At 39.4% G+C, this 22,213-nt stretch overlaps 1 long non-coding RNA gene across 1 annotated transcript in view; it reads left to right on the top strand.

Annotated features, from left to right (window-relative positions):
• Positions 1 to 396: 396 nt before the first annotated feature.
• The window catches only part of LOC148043577 (uncharacterized), a 76,197-nt gene continuing 54,380 nt past the window's right edge, over positions 397 to 22,213 (top strand). Inside the window, exon 1 of the long non-coding RNA XR_015698010.1 lies at positions 397 to 499. This is a non-coding gene — a long non-coding RNA (uncharacterized LOC148043577). The remainder of the gene's footprint in view (positions 500 to 22,213) is intronic.

Genomic DNA, 22,213 nt, shown 5'->3' on the forward strand with positions numbered 1-22,213 from the left:
CCTTTTTCAACTTAGCGACAAGCAAAGTCAATGGGGAAGCAAGATTCTCTTTAATAACTGAGTTACTAACTTATCAACTGCAGTGATTCACTTAACAATTTTGGCAAGGAAGGTTGTAAAATGGGGCAAAACTCACTTAACAAATGTCTGAACAACAGAAATGTTGGGCTCAATTGTAGTCGTAAGTCAAGGACTATCTGTACTTTTTTGACTTCCTTGTTTAGCTTACAACCCTTAGATTTCCTAGTAGTAATCCAAGTGCTAACTTGGTCTGACTCGATTTAGGTTTTCAAGTTCAGTCATGGAAGTAGCTGAATGAACATGACCTATGCAGTATAATGTATTGATATACTTTATTCATATTCCACCTTTCATTGAATTCATCTTATCTTTACAGCATCCACCTAATGGTGTAGGTTTCGTTGAGAGAGATTGACTGGTCTGAAGCCACTCACTGATCTGATACTACATTACTGTCGGTATGCTACATTATGTTAAGGTAGGCATAGCAGTGCTTGAATGTATTGCATAAGAATGTATAATACAAGAACGTGCAGGCTGAAGCATAAAGCTCACTAGATGGTTTGTCTTTGAGTTTCATCTGCTTAGAAGCTAGATGACAACCAGGTATTTATTTATTATTATAAATAGCATCCTTTCATTTGCCCTATTCTGAGATATTTGTATAAATGATAGGAAAGTCTAAATATAAATAGCGACAGTCTGAATCCTTTGAAAGGACTTTTGTTCGGGAGGAAACAACTTGATTAAAATTTTAGCCTGCTTTATTATCTTATAAATAATCCAAGGCAGTAAACAGTGTATTTTTCAGAGTATAAGACACAGGAGCATAAGACGCACCAAGGTTTTGAAGAGGCAAATTAAAAAAAAAAGTTTTTGCCCTCTGCAAACCACCCCAAAATGGCCCGTTTTTTGCAAAAATGGGCTCGGTTTTTTTCCAAAAAAGGGGCATGAATAGCCTTAGGAGGCTTATAGAGTGCTCCTGGGGGCGCAAAATTGTGCAAAAAAATTGGCCCTTTTTTGCTTATTTCTACCTTCCCAGCCCCTGGGAGCTCTCTGAAAGTTTCCTAAAAGCTATGCACGGCCATTTTGGTGAAGAGGGTGGGGTTTTGGGAGCCACAAAATGCTGTATTCAGTGTATAAGATGCACCCAGATTTTCAGCCTCTTTTTTGAGAGAGAAATATTCCTGAAAATATGGTATATAATACTCTTTTCTTTTTTCTCCCCCCTCAACAACCCTGTGAGGTGGGCTGGGCTGGGAGAAACTGATCCAAGGTTGTCAGCTGATTTTCATGGCTAAAGCAGGACTAGAAATCACACTTTCCTGGTTTCTAGCCTGATGCCTTAACCACTACACCAAATTGTCTCTCCATTTTTATATATGTATGATATTTCATATCCAGATTATATCACACTGAGCTTTTTAAGTGCTAGACAAATAAAAATTAATCTAGTGCAAATTAATGATTTTTGGTTTGCATATGCTTTTTAAAATGGTGGAAAGGGTTCTGAACATGGTTGTATTTCTGTTTAGTTTTTTATAATGCTTCTCTATATCTTTTAAAGTATACTTTGCTGGATTACTTAAAAGTTGTGAAGAGCACTGGTCCTCATAAGATATATATGAAACGGTATAGGGTTTCCTGCTTAGGCAGGGGGTTGGACTAGAAGACCTCCAAGGTCCCTTCCAATTCTGCTATTGTATTTTGTGTGTGTGTGTGTGTGTGTATGTATGTATGTATGTGTATATATATATATATATATATATATATATATATATATATATATATATATATATATATATATATATATATATATGTGTGTGTGTGTGTGTGTGTGTGTGTGTGTGTGTGTGTGTGTGTGTGTGTGTTAGGGGTGTGTGTTTGTGTGTGTGTTTGTTGGTGTGTGTGTAGGAGTGGTTATTGCTTTAGAAACACAGCATAAGTCTTACCCATTGGATACAAAGAATTGGGTCTTTAATTGCTATCCAGTCCCAACCAACCACACCAACATTAACCCTACTTTAGAATAATGGATCATTGATCTTATGCAGTCGAGGGAACCTGAACACACCCAGAATTGGAATTTAAGAATATGTTTAATGCCATTAAGAATTATAGATGAGCTTAATGTGTGTTGTACTGGAAATGCTCAGGTACTGTGTGGGAAGCAATTTCATCAGAAACTTTTTTTGTACATTAAGGGGGAGGGGATGTTTCCAAAAGAGACTGTATTTCAGTTCATCCTGAAGTTTGAGATACGATGTAGTTACAAAAAGAGTTCTGTTTCTCTTCCTATACCAGCATGCCTTCTCTCTCCGTATGCGTATAGAGGCCCCTTTCTAGGTCTGAACTGTGGTGGGGGCATATCTAAGAAGAGAAAGGGCTTTTTAGTCACCACACCTAGCTATGAAATTCTTTGCCCACAGGAGCTAGACTTCTTCTGTTTTGCTAAGGAAGACATTTGTTCTGCACTCAGTTTAAATTTGAGAAAGAATGTTATGCCTCTGCTTGTTCTAAAAAACTTACTTTTTCCTAATAGTGTCTTAGTTTCATTTCACTTGGGCATAGATTTTAAATACAGGCAGCCATCCTGAACAGTGCATAAAAAAGAAAGGGCATTTTGGTTTTCTTGGGCTACAGTAAATATAGTCCAGCCAAAATAGCTCTCTTGATTCTCTACAAAAATATGGGTTGATCCCCATTTTTTTTTGTTTATCTTCTTTGACCAGCTTACCTACACTTTCAAAGATTTCTTTTCAGAGCCAATTCTATACTGAACTCCAGACTTGTGTGACTACAGCTGTTAATCATAGTGGATGACTCGAAAGCAGAGGAATCTTTGTTGTCACCATGATAACTTGGCATAGAGGTGTGTAAATTAAAGCCAGTTATACAACCTGCTTTTATACTGGCAGACAGAAACCTTTCCAGTGTTCTGAGTGTATGATCTAAAAGTAACTATGGTGAAGAGGGAAGTGCATGCTGGAAGATAAGTAAAACAAGTTTCTGTTCTGAAACAATTGAGGATTTATATTGGATTTTTCTAATGTGCCATTTCTATCTTAGAATGGATAGTATAGAAAGCAACTGAGTACCATGTTAAATTCCGTGGCTTCTCCCAATCCTAAATACCTTGTACTTTTGCTCTATCACTTTAAACACTTCTTACATTCCTATTTCCCTTTTCTTTTTTCAAGTAAGGAATTAAAGTTGTTTCTTCTATCATACAGCAGTCCTTGTCCTCAAGGGTAACTTTATAAAATAAAAAATAAAACCAAGAGAAAATCTGAAAACAGAAAGACAAGCTTGCCAATAGTTCCCCTATGTATAACAATCAGAAAAATTGAAAGACTTCATAGTCCTTTTACTTACTATATGTAAGTATTATATTAAATATGTAAGATTGAGTTTGAAGTAGAATTGTGTACAAATGATGGACATGTAATTGATAAAACGTGTAAACGTTTGTTGAAATTTGAGACAGAAGAAGTGAAAAAACGTACAATAAAATGGGATAATTTTTTGGATTATAATATACAAATTGTACAATGGAAAAATATCTTGTTGAAAGGTTTGAAATTTATGTTATGTTTAATCTTAAAGGAAATATACCAAAGGTATTTTTTTTCAAGAGGCAACTGGATTTTCTGGTTTTTCTTTGAAGATGTTTTTTCAGCTGAAGAAGCTTCTTGGATGAGAAGTGTAACGTCTTCAAAGAAAAACAGGAAGTCCAGTTGCTTCTTGAAAAAAACACCTTTGGGACAACCATGACCTAGATGAGAATCTCCATAGATTTAAAGGAAATATTTATAAAATGATGTACCACTGGTATATGACATCACAGAAATTATCTAGACTGTATAAATATACTTAGAATTTATGCTGGAAATGTGAACAACATGAAGGAATATTTTATTGTGTTTGGTTATACGTGGAAAAAGAAAAAAATGATTCAAATACATGCACTATTTCTAAATTTTTAAAGACTCATAATGTACAATCAAAACCAAAGATTTTTGTTTTGGAACTGATGGATAAATAGCTAGAAAAAAAGTCATGGAACTTTGTTTTTGTATATAATAACATCAATGAGATTATTATATAAATAACAGAATAACAGAATTCGAAGGGACCTTGGAAATCTTCTAGTCCCCTGCTCAGGAAGGAAACCCTAGATACCAATTCAGACAAATCTTTTAATCTCTTAAAGTGATGTTAAAAACTTCCAATGTTGGAGCATCCACAACTTCTGAACGCAAGTAATTCCACTGATAAATTGTTCTGGGTAACTATGCTCAAACTGGAAAAGTTTGGCAGTATCCACACTGGAGGAATGGTTGGTGATGATGATGGAATTTGCAGAGATTGCTAAACTGGCTTCTTTCATTATAGAAAAGATGACATATACACTTCTTGCTGACTGGATAAGCATATTGTATGTCATTACAAAGTAGAAAAAATGACCAAGAGCTGATAGCCTAAAACTACAGAACATTGTAGCAGCACAAGTGTTAAAATGTTTCTTTCTCATGGTATTATGACAGTGAAAATTCCACAGAGCTATTTTCTTAGAGAACCTTTTTAGTTGTAATATGACTCTAGTACTTACAACATGCTAGACATCCATACTATATATGTTATAAAGTGTGTTATGATACTACACATATTTACTTTTAGTCTACTGATTTCTAATTGGGATGCTTTGAAGTGGGGAATTTAAATTCTATTTCTCATATTTGGCATAATAAGCATTCCTCAAATAGTCAATCATAAAACCACAAACAAAGATTTCCCATATCAACATAAATCCACGTTCTGCAAAAACCTGTTACCAAATTTCTTCTCCTTTCTGCTATTAGGGATTCTCTGGTTCTTTTTATGAATGGATGATCTTAATTCAGCAAGATCGTTCCAGATTTGGATATAGACCTATAAACATGCAAGAAATCTCATGAATAAATACAATGGCATTTTAGATGGCAATGTGTATTATATCACTTTCAAATATATTAAATCAGTGCTGCTATATTTGGGGGCCTTTGTGTCAAGTCTGCCCCAAAGGCCTCTCCCAATGAGGCCACTAAAGAATTGATGCTCATTCAACTGGGAAGTGGAATGTGGATTCCTGCCAGTCTTCACACTAACATAGGAATTAACTTTCATTAACCATGGGAATAGAAATTTCCCCACTGCTGCATGTTTATATATGAAATATGAGAATATACATTGTAGAAGAAACAATAGAGGCAATGTTGCACGCTTTTCACTTGATTCTACTTGTCATTCACATGCCTTCATAATTTTTAAAAAACTTACTTGACAAGACAACCAACAGATATTTGGTTGTATTTTATAGGGGGGGGGGGGGGCAACCATCCATCATCCATTCAGTTCTCTTAAGAATAGTCTCCAGCTTTAAACTTGCTTAATATTCTTGTGGTTCCAATTTTGAAACATTCCAATATATTGGAATGTTGCAAAATGATTGTATTTGTAAAGGTTTCTGTGGGACCTTGGACTGGCCTTACTTATGAGCTACACAAACCAAGTCAATATGATAATTTATCTTAAAGTCACACAGACGTCTTAGCAAACTCTGGACTTTGATGCCCTGTTCAGAAAGAACTCAGAGGAATCAAATGAAAATTCTTTTGATATGAAATGTATTCTATAGTTTTTAAGAGTGGATGATGCATACCATGGTTTTAATTTCAAAAGCAAGATAGCAAACACTTAAAGATAGTGCAGTGCTAAATGTAGTTCATTAAATGTTAATGAATAGAATACTCCTGGTACGAGAGCATAGGTTCCAGTCTGAATTGTATTAAGCACTTAATATCAATATGGCTTCTATTCAGGAAGGCTATTTGAGCATATAGAGCTGCTCAAGAGCCTTACTTATGTGAGCATCAAGCAGGGAAGCTTTTTGTGCTTTCAGTGAATAAGGGATGGGGTAGAGGAGGATGGGAGATTGATAAGCCCTGAAAAAACAGAGGTTATCTTTGGTGTGAACTTTGGATGGATGGACTTCTGACTTATTAATATTTATCATGCTTGCCTTCTATCTTCTTCATACCGTAGTAACTAAATCATCTCATTTTATCCCCACAATAACCCTGTAAAGTAAGTAAGACTGAGATCAGTAAGTGTGGTGGCCTTGAAAGAGGTGACTTGGCTAAATTATTCTAGTTCAAGTCTCTGCCTGTCCCATGATAGTGAAATGGCATCAGAGCAAACCTAAATCAATATAACACTGATGCTCAGATAGAATCAGTCCCAATATATAGCCTGCCTCAATATGCAGTGAAATGGGCATCCTTTTTGAGTAAGACTCAATAGAAAAAGGCACTGTTTTTTCCCAGGATACTTACTACCTTCCCAAGCTTCAGTGTTGAACCAAAAGTCTAGAAAGCATTTACTATTAATTTCACCCTGCTTTTATGTATTCTTTCTCTGCATCAGCCAACTGAATGTGGTATATTATCAGTACACATGATAATGTACTATATTGTTACAGGTAAACGTTGCCTTAAATTAGGGATGAGTTGCCTTAAACTCTTAAGAGATTGTTGAAGTTCTTAGAGTGTCCATTTGAATAATTTGAAGCCTCTGATGATTTGAGGGTTGGTTATTTTTGGTTGTCTTAGAAAATGTTATTTTGTACTGGTCTTATTAGTTGACTGATGGAATAGTCAATTTTGAAAAAAGATTTTGTTTGCATATTGATCCTAGCCAAGCTTGTTGTCTGAATAAAGCTGAGTTAGTTGAGTTCCAGTACCATTTCTGTGTAAAAGAATGTAGACCAGATTTAGAATGGGATAAGAATGAATGAACCATGAAAGAAAAAGTATGTTTGTGTGTGTGGCGAAATGTTAGTCTTGAAAAAAAATAAAAATGTAAGACAGATACACAGAAAACCCTAATATTTTTTAATGTATTTGATCTAAAGCGAAGTACCAAAATTTGGGATGCTGTCAAAATTGATGTCAGCCCTTCAAAGGAGGCAAGATCAAGAAACAGGCATGGCAGGGATTCCAGGAATTCTCTTTATTTTTATTGAGTGGATTTACAGGAACCTGAAAGTTGTAATCATTTTCTGAAATTTCTTCTTCTCCCTTTCTAAGGCCGAGTCTACTGTGTTTCGCCGAAAATAAGACATGTCCTGAAAATAAGGCCATGCCAGATTTTTGGGGTGGGCAAAAATATAAGCCCTTTCCCCAAAATAAGCCCTAGTGAAGGGGTGGGTTTAGCCAGAACAGGGGGCAACCCTTCCCTTCCCCGGTCACCTCAGAGCTTCTCGGTTCCTTAATCAAATCATCTGGGCCACTCCATTCACAAAACAGCTGATTTGCGAGTGTCACTCAGGGCTCTGCCTCCAGCAAATGCTGGTCACTTTTGCAGCCAATTGCGGCTGCAAAAGAAACCGGAGGCCAAGCAACACAACCCAAATATCTCATGCCCTCCTTACCTAATGGTGACAGTCACAGCAAGCAATTCCGTCCACAGAACAGGAAAGGACAGCGTGGAAATCAATACACCTGGGACATCGGAAGAAGCCCTGCGAGGAGATGCTCTGCTGATGTGCAGGAAATCCCCCCTCTGCAGATCGTCCTTTCAAAGAAGAGTTTTACCAAGATGAAGGCGACACGCTGCCTTCAACCACCTCTTCGTCCTTGTGAAATTCCTCTTTGAAAGTAGGATCTGCAGGTTGGGCAGGGGGGGGGAGGATTTCCTGCACTTCGGCAGTAGTATCTACCTCGCAAAGCTTTTTCCAATGTCCCAAGTGTATGGATTTTCATGCCTACAGGCGGTCGTTTCTCACCTGCATATTCATATTGAAGGCTCGAAATGGGGCATTTTTGCAAACGGCTTGAAAATGTGGAGGGGGATATTCCTGCCTCTCACCCTGTTCTGAAGGTCAGCACAGACTGAAAGCAGGATAAGAGACAAAATCTCCCCTCCCCATTTTCAAGCGTTTTGCAAAAACGTCCCATTCTAAGCCTTCACATTATCCAGGATTGAAGATTTGAAGGCTTGGAATGGGGCATTTTTGCAAATGGCTTGAAAATCAGGAGGGAGGATTTTGTCTCTTATCCTGTTTTCAGCCTGTACTGACCTTCAGAACAGGGTGAGAGGCAGGAATATCCCCCTCCCCATTTTCAAGCTGTTTGCAAAAATGCCCCATTTCGAGCCTTCAGCATATTCCAGGATTGCAGGATTGAAGGCTCGGAATGGGGCATTTTTGCAAATGGCTTGAAAATGGGGAGGGGAGATTTTCCTTCCTCTTACCCTGTTCTGAAGTTCAGCACAGACTCAGAACAGGATAAGAGGCAAAATCCCTCCCCCCTTTTCCTGACAAACATTCTTTCCTTGGCATCTCAGCAGAGATGCACATCCCCCAAATGCTCTATCCAAAGCCTTCTCTGCATCTGTGCAGAGCTCCCAAGGAAAGGATTGTGTGGATGTGTGAGAGAGAGATTCCTAACCCCCCCCCTCCCAAGGCAGCCACATCCCTCCACTAACCTGCTTTCCTTCTCCATTCTTCACTGCCATGTGCAGGGCAAGAAAAGTAGTTTGTGGGACTACTTCCAACTTCGTGAGATTTTTTTTTTTTTTGTGAGAACTTGGAAGGTATTTTCTGGTATTTCTTTTTACCATAGGCACACAGTCTACTTTTCTTGTCCTGCACGTGGAGCGGAGAATGGAGCTGGAAAGCACGTTAGTGAAGGAATGTGGCTGCCTTGGAGGAGAAGTGTGTGTGTGTGTGTGTGCGCACGCGTGTGTGTCTGTCAGGAAGAGTCCCCCACGAGGCCAAAACAGCACAGTCAGCTGTTCGGCGACCAGCAAGCAGGGCAGGCGAAGGCCAGGGTGCAAGGAGAACTTGGGTCATTGTGGCGGCAGGCAAGCAGGTGGTGGGATGGAGAGGGTGGGGCTGGTGGACTTGCTGCCTCCTGCACTTGAAAAATAATAAGACCTCCTTGAAAATAAGGCCAATCCCTTATTTGGAGGGTCAAAAGAAAATAAGACCATGTCTTATTTTCAGGGAAACATGGTACATTATTTCACACATATTGATGGCTACCCAGACTATTTTCTATCAAGTTGGTGTCCATTCTTAGTGACTAGATAGATAGATTTTCTGTTTCAGGTTGACTACTGATACACTTATTGCCACCGTAATTGAGTCCATCCTTCTTAATGCTGACCACACTCTTCTTCTGTTTCCTGCCACATATCTCAGAATTGGAGCCTTGTCAAGAGAGCTAGGTCTTCACATTATGTGTCCAAAAGTAGGATTATTTAAACCTGGTCTTTTGTGCCTCTAGTGAGAATTCTGGATTGATTTGTTTGATGATACATTTGTTGGTTTTCTTGGCTGTCCATTGTACTCTCAGGAGTCTTCTCCAATATCAAAGTTCATCTTTCCTATCGTACTTCTTCAAAGTCCAACTTTCACTTCATATGAGTGTCACAGGAATACCATGGCTTGAACAATTCTGATTTTATAGGCATAGACACATCATGGGATCTCAATATCTTTTCCAAGATTTTCAAGGCTGCCCTACTGAGTGCTAGTCTGTGGCATACTTTTTGACTGCTTGTGCCATTAATATATGGTTTTACCATTAGGCTACCTGATCTGGATTGCAAAAGTATAGAAGACTGCTTGATGGCAGCCCAAAGATACAAAAACGTTGGATTTGCTGCTCTTTAAGGATTTGGATTTGGAGCCCAAATATTTTAGCCCAATTATTATGCATTTATGTCCTACCATACTTCCAAAATACGGCAGATACAATAGAAGTATAATAGAAGCCCAGCTTATGTTGCAAAGAGAGTGTCACCATGCCTGAGAAACCCAACTGAAAAATTCCTGATCAATGCAGTAGTTAATTAATGGTCTTCAAAATATAACAGCTGGGTTTACACACTGCATGACAGTATAAATACAGTAGTCGGCCTGAAAGTTTATCATGCACACACATGTGAATGAATGTACGTGAGATGGTCTGGGGAAATTTAACTAGCCTGTTAAAGAGACCTAAAAATGAATATGGGCAGAGATAACCTAAGAGGCAGCATTTACCAAATTCACTTAAAAAAAAAAGATAATTGCATCACACTTGAGTTAGAGACATCGAGGGGCTTCCGGGTTGAAAGGATTAGCCAGTGACATTACTGTTTTCAGGGAGATGCCCAGTTGGGGGTTGCTTTCATGTCGTCCAGAAGGAGCTGGAGCAAAGAATGGGAGCTCACCAATGTTCCCTCTAATTTTTCTTCAGTGTGCGCGGAAAAGTATAGTGTTTGAACGGCGTTGAGCCCCATTGCAGCCCGCGATGTCAGAGGCTCCCCACTCTCCAGCCCGGAAAGAGGCGCCTGTCTGGGGGCTGAGAGGCTGTGACATTAAAAATCACTGCGTGGCAGTTGGAGACTGCTGCATGGCGTTTTCTTGTCACATGTGCGGCCGCGCAACTGCGCAGCTTAGAGGGAACACCCTGCCCCATGGCAAAACTTGGGTCTCAAACATGAACTTGCTGCTTGTCAAGCAAGTGTTCTAATTATGTGAACCGCCTTGCTCCTAAAGCTGATAATGCCAGTTTATTGAAACCAAAAGCGAGAAACTGAACCATCGCTTCCCTTAGTCCTCTTAAGTAGCCATAAAAAGGTTGAATTTGAGCTCTTCTCTTGGAAATGTTACATTTCTGATTGTCTTTCTATTGTTTTTGAAAACAGACTGCAAAGATAGAGTAGATTTGCCTATTTTTTTGTAATCTCAATTGCCATTCTTAATTTCCAGTGCTGATTGTAGACAGAGAGCAGCTAAACCCGATTTTAGGATTCATGGTTGCTTGCTTAGAGCAGATTCTGTGTCAAATTGCAGGGTTAAAAATAAAAAATGATTGGATAAGTCTGCTGGATTTGAAATGTATACTCTTCACTCTGCTTAAATCATTGCCTATATACTTCGACGATATCATGTCAGTGGTAATATAATAAATGTACCCGCATTTTCCTTACAGAGAGGGGGAAAAAAACTGAAATCAGACAAAATTATCTGTCATTTGTCAATTATATTAAACCCAACCACTATAATTTGGGAAGCGATAAAATGTTCGTTGTAGTATAAATAATATAGCAAATGTGTTATATTTTCATTATAACAATAGGGAACTGTTCTGTGTTTGACTATATAAAATCAAGGCCGCTGCTTTGTGTGTGTGCATATAATTGAATTCAGGATGATTCAAATGGTCAGATAGAACAAGAGAGCACAATTCTACTGCCACTAATGGAGCTATACAGATTTGTGCTTGGCAAGAACTTGTTTTCATTTTTTTTTTTTTAGTACCACTCATTAGTAAAATAGTTTCTGAAAACAAAACAATAGTTTGGAGCCACTTATTTTTATCAGGCAGATGCAACAGTAACAGAGCTGAAGGTAAGTAGTCTCTGGAGGATGCACTATCCTTTACGTGCTTATTAACGTCCTCATAAAGATAATACTTATATTTATCTTTGCACTTTGATTTGTTGTTTTCTTTTGCTTTGGTGTTTACTTGCAACAGAGGCACCTGAATGGGCCAGACCAGCTTTGAAAATTTAAAATTTGCATATTTTGCAGATTTATTTATTTTAACTGATAGCACATGGACCAGAGCCTATACGCAGAACTCAATTATTGCTAGCCTTTGGTACATGCTGCTTCATCATGGCAAGTTGGTGTTCCTGGAAGGAGTGAACAAAGCACATGGCGTATGGCAAGAATGTATAGGGTTTTCTATTGTCAATCATAGATTGAAATCTAACAAATCTAAGATTGAAAGTTAGCCTAATGTTTATGTACATGGATCCTGCAAGGATTCTTGGTTTTCAGAGGGACTTCATATAATGCAGCATATGAGAAACACCAAGAATTCCACTGGAGGAAAATGAAGAGTGAACTAGACTGTGTAAGGATAGGAGCCTTTCTTAAGGATGATCTTGGGTCTATAAAGATGTGCTGAACCAAAGGTAAAAAAAGTGTTTTATTCCAAATTAAAACATAAAGTTGCTCTAAAATTGTCTAAAAATAAGGCCTTATTAAAGATCAGAGACCGCTCCCTTTAACCACTTGCTTTCCTGAGCTTGTGGCTTGTTGGAGTGTCCAAAGATAGTCTTTTCTGGCAATGTTCTGTTATGTACTGTTTGTGCAACTATTTTAGAATAATGTTTGAGAAGTATCTGTCCTTATACCCTCTAGTCTAGCAGTGAGCACACCAAACTGAATCTCCTTGTAATCAAATTAGCTCTCTGCATCACACCTTGTTAGTGGTTTGATCTCAGAATCCTTATTTCAGAAGGTATGAAAAAAGATATTATCGAAACTAACATCTTTCTTAATTCTAACATAAGAGTATAAGGAAAGCTATGAGATTGAGATGAAAGAATATCTAGCTCAACAATCTGATGCACATGTATCCCACCAGTCCGTAAGTTGATGGCATGTGAGTTTGCATCAGATTGAAGATTCTGCTGAAAATTCTGATTCTAAGAAAATTAAAAATGATCTAGACTGTGTAAGGATAGGAGCCTTTCTTAAGGATGGCCTTGGGTCTATATTTCTCAGTAAGTATAAAGTATCACGATATCAAGAAACTGATTGTCTCCAATGCTGGAAGTATTTTGACATCATGAGAAGTAAACATTGATTGGCTTATCTTCATTGATTTTCTTAATTAGGAAATGATAATGTAATAAGGGTGGGAACTAATATATTGTTAGACACTTCCTGTGTTCCACACCAGTCTTCCTACCATAACTGCCACCCTTTTTTCCTCTTCTAAAGGAAGGACTTTCATAAACTTCATTTCCCTTTTCTCTTTAGTTTTGCACATAGACAGACAGATGTACTGTATATATTGTCTTTCTCTCTCTGTATAATCTTCCTGGGATGATGTCAAGTATTCTGAAGGGGCTTTGGATTCTTTAAATGACTATTTTAGCACCACTTTGTAAATAGACAATTCTCCTAGAGCAGGATTGTGCCAATCAAATAACCCCTGGTACTCAAAGATGGACTACCCTGATCTAATTCTCCTTTAATATCATTCATATTGGTAGTCATCATTACATCTTGTGGAATTGCTCCTAGAATGCCAGATTGTGAAACTAAATTTTCTTTAAATGCCCAGAAATATCAAGATTTTCTGATGTTCAACATGGTCCCTCAAAATATAGGGTTTGTAAAAGCACTCTACCATAACGCATTAGGAGAACTCATACCCTGAAAATATCTGCAATGCACACACTGTAAGGTAAGACAGAGTCTCAAATTGTTCATGCAAAGTTGAGAAGAAGGCATTCGTTCTTCACTCCAAGGGTGGAGTAACAAGGCGTATTCTTCCCAAGAGCTTAACTCAGTGCTTCTCTGTCCTCTTAGAAAATATCAAAATAAGTAGATATTTTTACCTGAATAATGTTTTTCTTGGAAACCTTAGGGATGCTATTGATGCTGTGGTTGTGGTGTATATTTGTGGAGTTTATAGAAAGTGTTTCTTGAGTTGCGGCTCTTAGTGTTGCCAAGTTTTTATTTTTATGAAGGAGATGTTTATATGTCCTTGGGGACTTGCTGTTTACGACAGTTCAGGAATGAATTTGGTTTCGTGTCCAAATATAAACACACTGATTTTTTGATCCAAGCTGTAGGTGAATTAGTAGGAATTTGGCAGAAACAATAGCATAGTAATGTGTATCCAATGATGATTCAATGTGACATTGTGGTAGAAATACTGTCCTTTACATATTGAATGTGATGCCATGATGCATATATAAAAGGATGGAGCTTGCACTGTGATGTCATGATGCATAACTTGTCATTTTGGTATCTTATGCTTATAGTACAGACTTGTGAATATGGATTATGAAATTAATTCCATTTGTTAGGAACACATTTCACTTAAAATGGAATCTGTCAGTGGTCCCCTTAAGGGCCAGGATTCTCAAAAAAAAAAAAAATGGAGATGGTAGCTCCAGTAATGCTCTCAAAGTCCTACTACTTCGTATATGGGTGCAATGCAGTGGTGGGATTCAGCCAGTTCGCACCTATTCGGGAGAACCGGTTGTTAACTTTGTAAGCAATTCGGAGAACCGGTTGTCGGAAGAAATCTCATTTTGTTTTGTTCCACTTTACAGGGCTAATCCTTTAAGGAAGGCAGGAAGGAAACATTCTGGTGTTATTTCTAGCCTAATTGTTACAGAAACAGCCTCTCCAGTTAATCCTTATTACACTGTAACAGCTAAGGCAAAGTGCCCATCGACCTGAGTGACGCTGAATTGGCCACGTCCATCCAGTCACATGACCACTGAGCCCTGCCTACTCACCTGGTCATTAGGGCAGAGAACCGGTTGTTAAATTATTTGAATCCCACCACTGGTGCAATGTTATCCATTACAAAAGGGTCTTGGCTTTGATGGAGCTGCTACAACCACCATCTTGACTTTTTTTGATTCCCCGTGGATGCCATGTTATGTTGAGTCATAGTAAACTATGGTAATTCCGAATCAGTTTTTTAAGTGCACTCCAGAGTCGTCCTCTCTTTTTTTCAATTTTAAAGGACTTGATTATTTGCATCCGACATTAAGAGCAACTTAAAAGCTCCGGCTAAAAACTCATTAAAGTATTGCTATGAACTTACATAGTTGTTCAGATATCCTCCACACTCCCTTTTAACTTCTGTGATGCTAATGTTCAGGTTTGCAATCGAAATTATCTTAACAACGCTGGCCAAATGTGACAAGTCATCTTTCCTTGAGCAAATAATAAGATGCATTACGTTGTGATGAGAAGTAAGACATAGATGATTCCCTAAAATGTATTATTGCTATCTTCATCACCATTCAGCACACAATTGTTTTTTATTTATAAAAGCAAGAAGTTTCTACCTCTGCATACAAAACTATCTCTGGCTAATTGAGCCATGATTTAGCCAACCTATTTACTGAATTTGTAAAGACACTAAATAAAAAATTAATCCAATGAACTAGGTTTACAAAACTAGTGTAGGCTAGTTTGTGGTTCAGTGTGTCACTGTCAGGTTTCAAAAACCAAGAAATAGATGCTGAGGTTTTTCTAGGCAGTCTCCTTTATTATTCCTCCTTTATACACACAGAAATCCTGCCTAACTAAAGCAAACTACTTACACCATAAAACGTACAGTCTGAGAACTCTTACGGAGGAAGTGTTTTAACTCTCTTCCTCCCACTCAAGATATCTAAACTTTGCTATCTTTTCCTCCTCTGGAATGCAGCTCTCCCTGTTGGGAATCCATGCTACATTCCACCACATAGTGTGTGTGAGTGTGTGGGAAAAAAGGATATGGCATTTGAATGTGTCAAAAAACAACAACCTTACTTTGTAGACTTTGACAAGCCAATAGTTCCATAATGTGCAATCAGTTGACTTGGATATCTGACAAAGTATTTTAAGGGAAAGCTATTTCTATATTGTGTATCAAACTTGTGTATTCATATAGAAATGCAAATATTGCAATAAATAAAAATGGCAGGATGGCAGCAAATGCATACAGGAAGGTATAAGTCTTTGCTGCCATCTAGTTGTTATCCAAATATTTCAACCAAGATATGATATGCTTAATCATAAATCTCCTGTGAGAGAAGCATTTGTATAGCAAAAATAGTACAGGTATGAAGTCTGAATACTTACTCAATATTCATAAGTATTTGTTTCAAGATAAATGGCACTTGCTTGAGTTTACACGGGCTATGTGAATGCCAGAAAATTTGAAAATATCTGTTAATCTTTGGTGCTTATTTAGGTAGCTTTCCACTAACTACTCTGTTTCTCTTTCTTCACCACCCCCACCCCCCGGCCTCTTTCCTATGTGTTTGTATGTATTTAACTTAAAATATTCTTTTGTTGGCTCTGATGAAATCAGTTGTGGTTCATGGAATCTTATGTTTTATCCTAACATTTTTTCAATCTTAAAAGCTGCTGACAGTCTCTTTCTAATTTTTGGATATCTTTGGATTTTGGATATCCATGTGCAAGGACACTCGCATGCGCAGAGTATCCTGGCACAGTGCAGTGAGAGAAAGACTTGTAGTGAAAAATAAATGAATTACAGTACCTATGCGACACTTTATATATATATGTTTTGGTTGGCAGAGAATTTTATCAAATCATTCTTTCAAAATGATTTGATAAATCAAATCTTTGAAGACATTGTCTAATTATTACTTTTGAAATTGATTGGATGACTTTTATCTTTGGCCACATACTCTTTTACTTAATATTGGAATTACTGAAAATTGGAATTGGTGTGTGTGTGTGTGTGTGTGAGTGAGAGAGAGAGAGAGAGAGAGAGAGAGAGAGAGAGAGAGAGAGAGGGAGGGAGGGAGGGAAGGAGGGAGGAAGAGAGTGTGGGGGAGGGAGATTGAGATCATATATAAACATTGCAAAGCTGCCAAATGGGACAACATAATGAAGGGAAAAAAGGAGTGGAGGAAAGGAAAAAGGAATATAATAAAGGTGTAAGGAATTTGCAGCAAGAGCTAGGGGAAAGTCATAGCAATGGTTTGGAAAGATTACTGTTGTGCTCAGTACAAAAACTGCAATACGTAATAGGTTTTTCTTTTTTCAAACAAAAGCGTTCTTAAATAATTAGGTCTACAACCCCCCCCCCCCCCTTCTTATCAGCATAGTCAACTTTCTACTGACTGGAAAGACTGCAAAATACAGCCATAGCTCATCTGAAATCCAGCAGTTAATAGAAAGTTATTCAACATTCAAAGCTATTTAGATTTTCTATTGAGCATTTACTAGGTATACATTGCCTTTTCTCTATACAAATAAACCTGAGTCTATTTCTTTGTGCAAAAAATGGGATCTAGGACAGGATGACGCAGTATATGAAGAAGGAAAAAATGTTGTAGACCAATTTTGAATGGCTCATCTTGCTTCTCTGTAGTAAAGTATCATGCAGCCGCAGCAGACAGGCAAAATAAATTCCTCATCTCAAATTAAATTGGGAATTTTGCTTTCTGTGCAATACAGGGATCCACTGTATCTCTCTAACGGAGTTGGCACCAACACCTGGCATTGGTGGAGATCTGCCAGATTCTACTGCAGAATCATATTTCAGGATCCTGTTCCAGATTTCTCTGGAAACGATCTACAGGAAGCTGTCTCATTCAGTTTATTATAACGATTCTGGTCAAATTCACTAGGGCAACTTTTGGAGGGAAACAGAAGCCAGAACCTGGAGTCTGATATGCTACAAGCGCCATAAAGGAATAACATTTCTGTTGGCCTTTGGCCAGGGGTGAAAACTACTTACCTTCACTACCAGTTCGCAAATGTGAGCCTGGTGAGACTCAAACTGTCAGCTGGCAGTCAGCAGAAGTAGCCTGTTGCAAGTAAACAAGGGCTTGGTTCTCACAAAAACAATAGTCTGTTCATCAGCGGCATTCCTAATTTCAGCACACTTTTCTTTCCCATTAATAATTTTCACTTTAAGGAACTTTGTCATCCGAATGCTCAGGATAGTATTGCACCATTTTAGAGACTCCTGCATGATGCAGTGATTCTGTGCTTCAGAACATCAATATAGGTTTAATGTAGGCTTCCTTTACAGCACATAATGGCATGACTTGCTCTCTCCTGCATTCTCTGATCTTTTAATTCCTAGGGCTGTCAGCAAATTCATACATTTGTTATTTTTCTTCCCTGGGTCACTGTTACATAATTTGAGACTTTAGAATAGATCAGGCTACCTTGCAGGAGAAAAAAAAAGTTACATGCTAAGACAGAACAACATGCCAATTTCAGAGCAAAACTTTCCCAAAAGGGGCAATGTGAAAGTTTAGCAAAGTATTAAAATGGAAAGCCCTTTAATAAATGGACCTGTAAGAAGGCCAGCAATTTCTGTTAAAGATTATTTTTTTTAAAAAAAATCCCTTAAAACATTTCAAATGAAAACAAAAATCACTATCACCTTAATTGTCAAAACCAGTACAGTACAGGAAATACAGTTCTTCCAAATTCCAAGAAATACACCATATTGTAGAAATAAGCCTATAGCCTTGTAGTATATGAAAGACTATGGGACCTAATACAATACTTTGTATTGCATGATCAAATAATTATGTGTCCTGAAGTAGTTTTTGACTTCTAATGACCACATAGATAATTTTCTCCTTAAATTAAGCAATTGCCCGGTATCATTTAAAGAATTTCAGAGAGGTGAGTTGGAGTGAAGTCATCATAAAACCAGAGTTTTCCCATCACTTTTAATGTTTTGATTTGTAATCCAAGGATTACAACGGGGAACACCTTAACAGATTTATCATGGCTTATAATTTAGTTATTTATGGATTTATACCCACCATTTTTTTGCAGTATATACACAATCAAGTCATCTTACAATAATAAAATACAAAAAAAGACAATATATAATAACAAAAATAAATAGGTTTCGCCCCCCCCCCCCCAAATGTTGGAAGCACTGAAATGTTTCCATGGTGAAACGATTTGCCGGTGATATCACCATTCCACAGGGGATACCCAGTTGGGGGTTCCTTTTGTATCCCCCTGAAGTTGCCCATTGAAGTGGTACCCATTAATTTGCTCATGGTTGCCCAGTTTTCAACTGCTGGGTTGACAGGAGCTGAAGCGTGTGATTGGCGCTCACCCCACTCAATGGCAGCAATGGGTCTCAAGCAGCCTGCTGATTTGCAACCCAGCATTCTAACCTTGTGAGCCACCACGCTCCCTAAAAAATAAATAGTGAAACCAATTCAACTAAAACCAAACTTAAAGTCAATCAATAGTTAAAATCTTATAAAAACAATGCACTTTTGCTATTTTTGTAGATAATTGAAGTCACTCATCTACAAAGCAATTTTTCTTGCTACATACTGGTGCCTAAGCTCTCAGTGGAGTCTTTACTAATTTAAACCCCCAAGCATTATCAATATTCATAGACAGAAGAAGGCTCAGACCACAATACAAGAAAATGTAATGAGGCAAAAGGGACTATCAAGCTAGTCCTAAATGGAATTCAAAACATTTTTCAGGAAATGATGCTCCATCATTAAATAAATATCTAGAGCTTTTCCTTTGAGCCAAGTTAATGTGCTATCCATTCATGACTCAGAGAGAAAACTATACCAGCTTAGATTCCTATTCTGCTCTATGCACAATACCAAGAAATATTATAGTGATGTCTTAATTTGCTGTTTATGCAATAAGGAAAGATATTGATAGATACCCTTTTCTTTGTTTTCATCCTCTCCAACTCGTCATAACTAGGTAATTGGAAAAACATTGCCACCATCACCACTGTCACGACCAAGGAGGCGCTTGGCCGGATGGACCGGGGCGCTTGGCCGGCGAGGGTGGCGGCTTACCTGTTAAGCCAACACTCCACCCCCTGCCCATCGACCAACAAAAGCCCCGCGGAGCTGTTGATGGGTCGGCACCTGCGGACCTCCCTGGATAGGCTTTATCCGCTCTATTCAGGGGAACAGCCGTGCAACCTGGGGGTCTCCCCTTCCCACTCTTTTCTAGTGGGGGATTTGGTTTGGGCCCGTTCTTTCTCAGGGAACACTAAATGGGTGGCTGCCTCTATTCTGTCCATAACTGGCCCCTGTTCTTACAGGGTCGGACTGGCCGATGGATCCGAGTGGAGGCGCCATGTGGATCAGCTAAGGAGGCGTCTTCCCGCTGAGACCGGCTTCCCATCTGATCCAGGGGCCAACGACACAGCTGCCTGCCAGCTGGTCCAAAAGTTCCAGTTTGAGGCCTTTCCCTAGGCAGGCCTCCCCTACTCCAACGTTGCAGGATTTCCACCTGCCAGTTACATGCCTCAATCCGTGTTTGCCCAGCCAGATTCCCGCGACAGGGCCTTTTCTCAAGCAGGCCCCACCTATCCGGACACCCCGTGTTGGCCGGCGTCCCTGTCACAAACTCAAACCGGTCCGGCCCTCTATCCCAGTTTCCATGACAATACATTGCCGGTTGCCACCTCCCGGCAAGGCGACTCCACCCCTGTTGCCGCGCCCCCACAGCCCGGCCTGCCTGATGCATTGTGCCTGCCTTCTGGGCCGTCCCAAGATGACGCCGCTCGGAGCTACAACGAGCAGGACTCACCCCTCTGATGACTCCTGTAGAACTGAGGCGTTCTGGGCGGATCCGGCACCGCCACGCCTATCTCGCCGACTACGCATGCTCCAATACTGAGCATGCGCTCTCACTAGGGGGGAAGGGTGTTGAGGACTCGGAAAGTCCTCGACATATGACCAGGCAGCTAGCAACAAGCCAGGCTGCACCCTGATTGGCTGGGGCACAGCATCGCCTGTTGCTAGGTGCTAGAGGCGTCCTGATTGGTTTAGGCGCAGCGTCATCAGTTGCTAGACGCTAAAGCGCGCCCATTGGCTATACCTGCTCTGACAGCTCGTTTAAATAGCTGTCAAGCAGGGATGGTGATGAATTGCCTGTAAATAGTTTCTGTTGAAAATAAACCTCTTGTTCGGCAGTCCTGGCTCTCGTCTCGTCTTTACCACCGATCCTCTAAAGAAGACAGTACCCAACGATCAGCGGTTAAGCTTGAAGTGAAGAGATTACAGATTTATCCCACTCCCCCAGTTGCTCTCTTCATGCCATCATTGGCCAAAGATTTAGTCAAACTTGTCAAATTACCATATTTTTTGGAGTATAAGACACACTTTTTTTCCTCAAAAAAGATACTGAAAATCTGGGTGCGTCTTATACATCGAATGCAGCATTTTTTTACCTCCCAAAGCCCCGCCCCTTCACCAAAATGGCCATGCCTAGACTTATGGAGGCTTTCAGAGAAATCCTGGGGGCTGGGGAGAGCAGAAATGAGCAAAAAATGGGCTGTTTTTTGCCCCCCCAGCCCCTAGCAACACTCTATAAACCTCCATAAGACTATGCATGCAATTTCTTTGACAAAAATGGGCCCGTTTTCACAAAAAACGGGTCATTTTTTACTTTTTTTTGTCCCTCCACCCCCCACCCCCCAGGAGCACTCTGCAAGCCTCCCCCAAGGCTATTCATGCTTTTATTTGAAAAAAAGGGCCAGTTTTTGTGAAAAACGGGCCATTTTGGGGAGGTTTGCAGAGTGCAAAAAAAAATTTCCCTCCTTTCGGAAAGCTCTTTAGTTAGAGTGATTGATGAGAATTACATTGATCAAGTGCTGTTCCAGCAGAAACAAGTCTTAGGTGCTGCAGGTTGTCAGCAATTTCCTTCTCCAGCACATGGATAAATACACCTGGAAACATCTACCTACCTACCTACCTACCTACTCTCTCTCTCCCTACCTACCAACTGTATTTCTCTCTCACCCTCCCTCTGTTTACCTACCTACCTACCTACTCTCGCTCTCTCCCTACTTACCTACTTTATTTCTCTTTCTCTATCTCTCTTCCTCTATCTACCTACTGTGTTTCCCCGAAAATACGACAGGATCTTATATTTTTTTGATCCACGAAATATGGCCTTCGGCTTATTAAAGGGCAGGGCTTATTGTGGCTGTTCCTTTGTGACCGGGCTCCCGAAGAGCCGGACACAGCTTCAGGGTCGAATGGCTGTGTTGCACTGCAGAGCATACAACCAAAGAGCGTACTCCCAGAGCAGCATCCGTCCTCCGTTGTGGCTTCCAAAGCACGGAGGTAGGATACCGCTCTGGGAGTATGCTGTATGGTTGCACACTACCATAGAACGTACTTCCAGAATACGTTAAGTTCATCAGAATCGCTTTTGGTTCTGATTTATAGGACTTGTTAGAAAGGTAGTGATTCCACAACACACCGTAATTCATGCATCAGGAGCTGACAAAGAAGCCTTTTTACAGAGGCATCCACAGGACCAAAGACTTTCATTAACATGACAAAACAGTGTCATGCCATCACACGGCAATCTCTGCATCTTTCATATTTGCAAGCACTATCACAATGTAAGTAGAAAAGGAGCAGAACCTGTTGTGCAACAATGCAATGCTTACGGTGAATAGACAAGTCCACAGAATGATATGCACATACGTTTTCTCTTATGTATGTACAGTACACAATACACAATTCTGTTTTACATGCTTAAATTAAATGAATAATAACAATATAGTCTGAAGTGATCCAACTCCCCATTATCAAATTCACATTTTAGTGTTATAAA

Source organism: Thamnophis sirtalis, unplaced genomic scaffold (assembly GCF_051295495.1).
Source record: "Thamnophis sirtalis isolate CommonGarterSnake01/CBP01778 unplaced genomic scaffold, rThaSir2_p1.2 scaffold_11, whole genome shotgun sequence".
NCBI classification, from domain to species: Eukaryota; Metazoa; Chordata; class Lepidosauria; order Squamata; family Natricidae; genus Thamnophis; species Thamnophis sirtalis.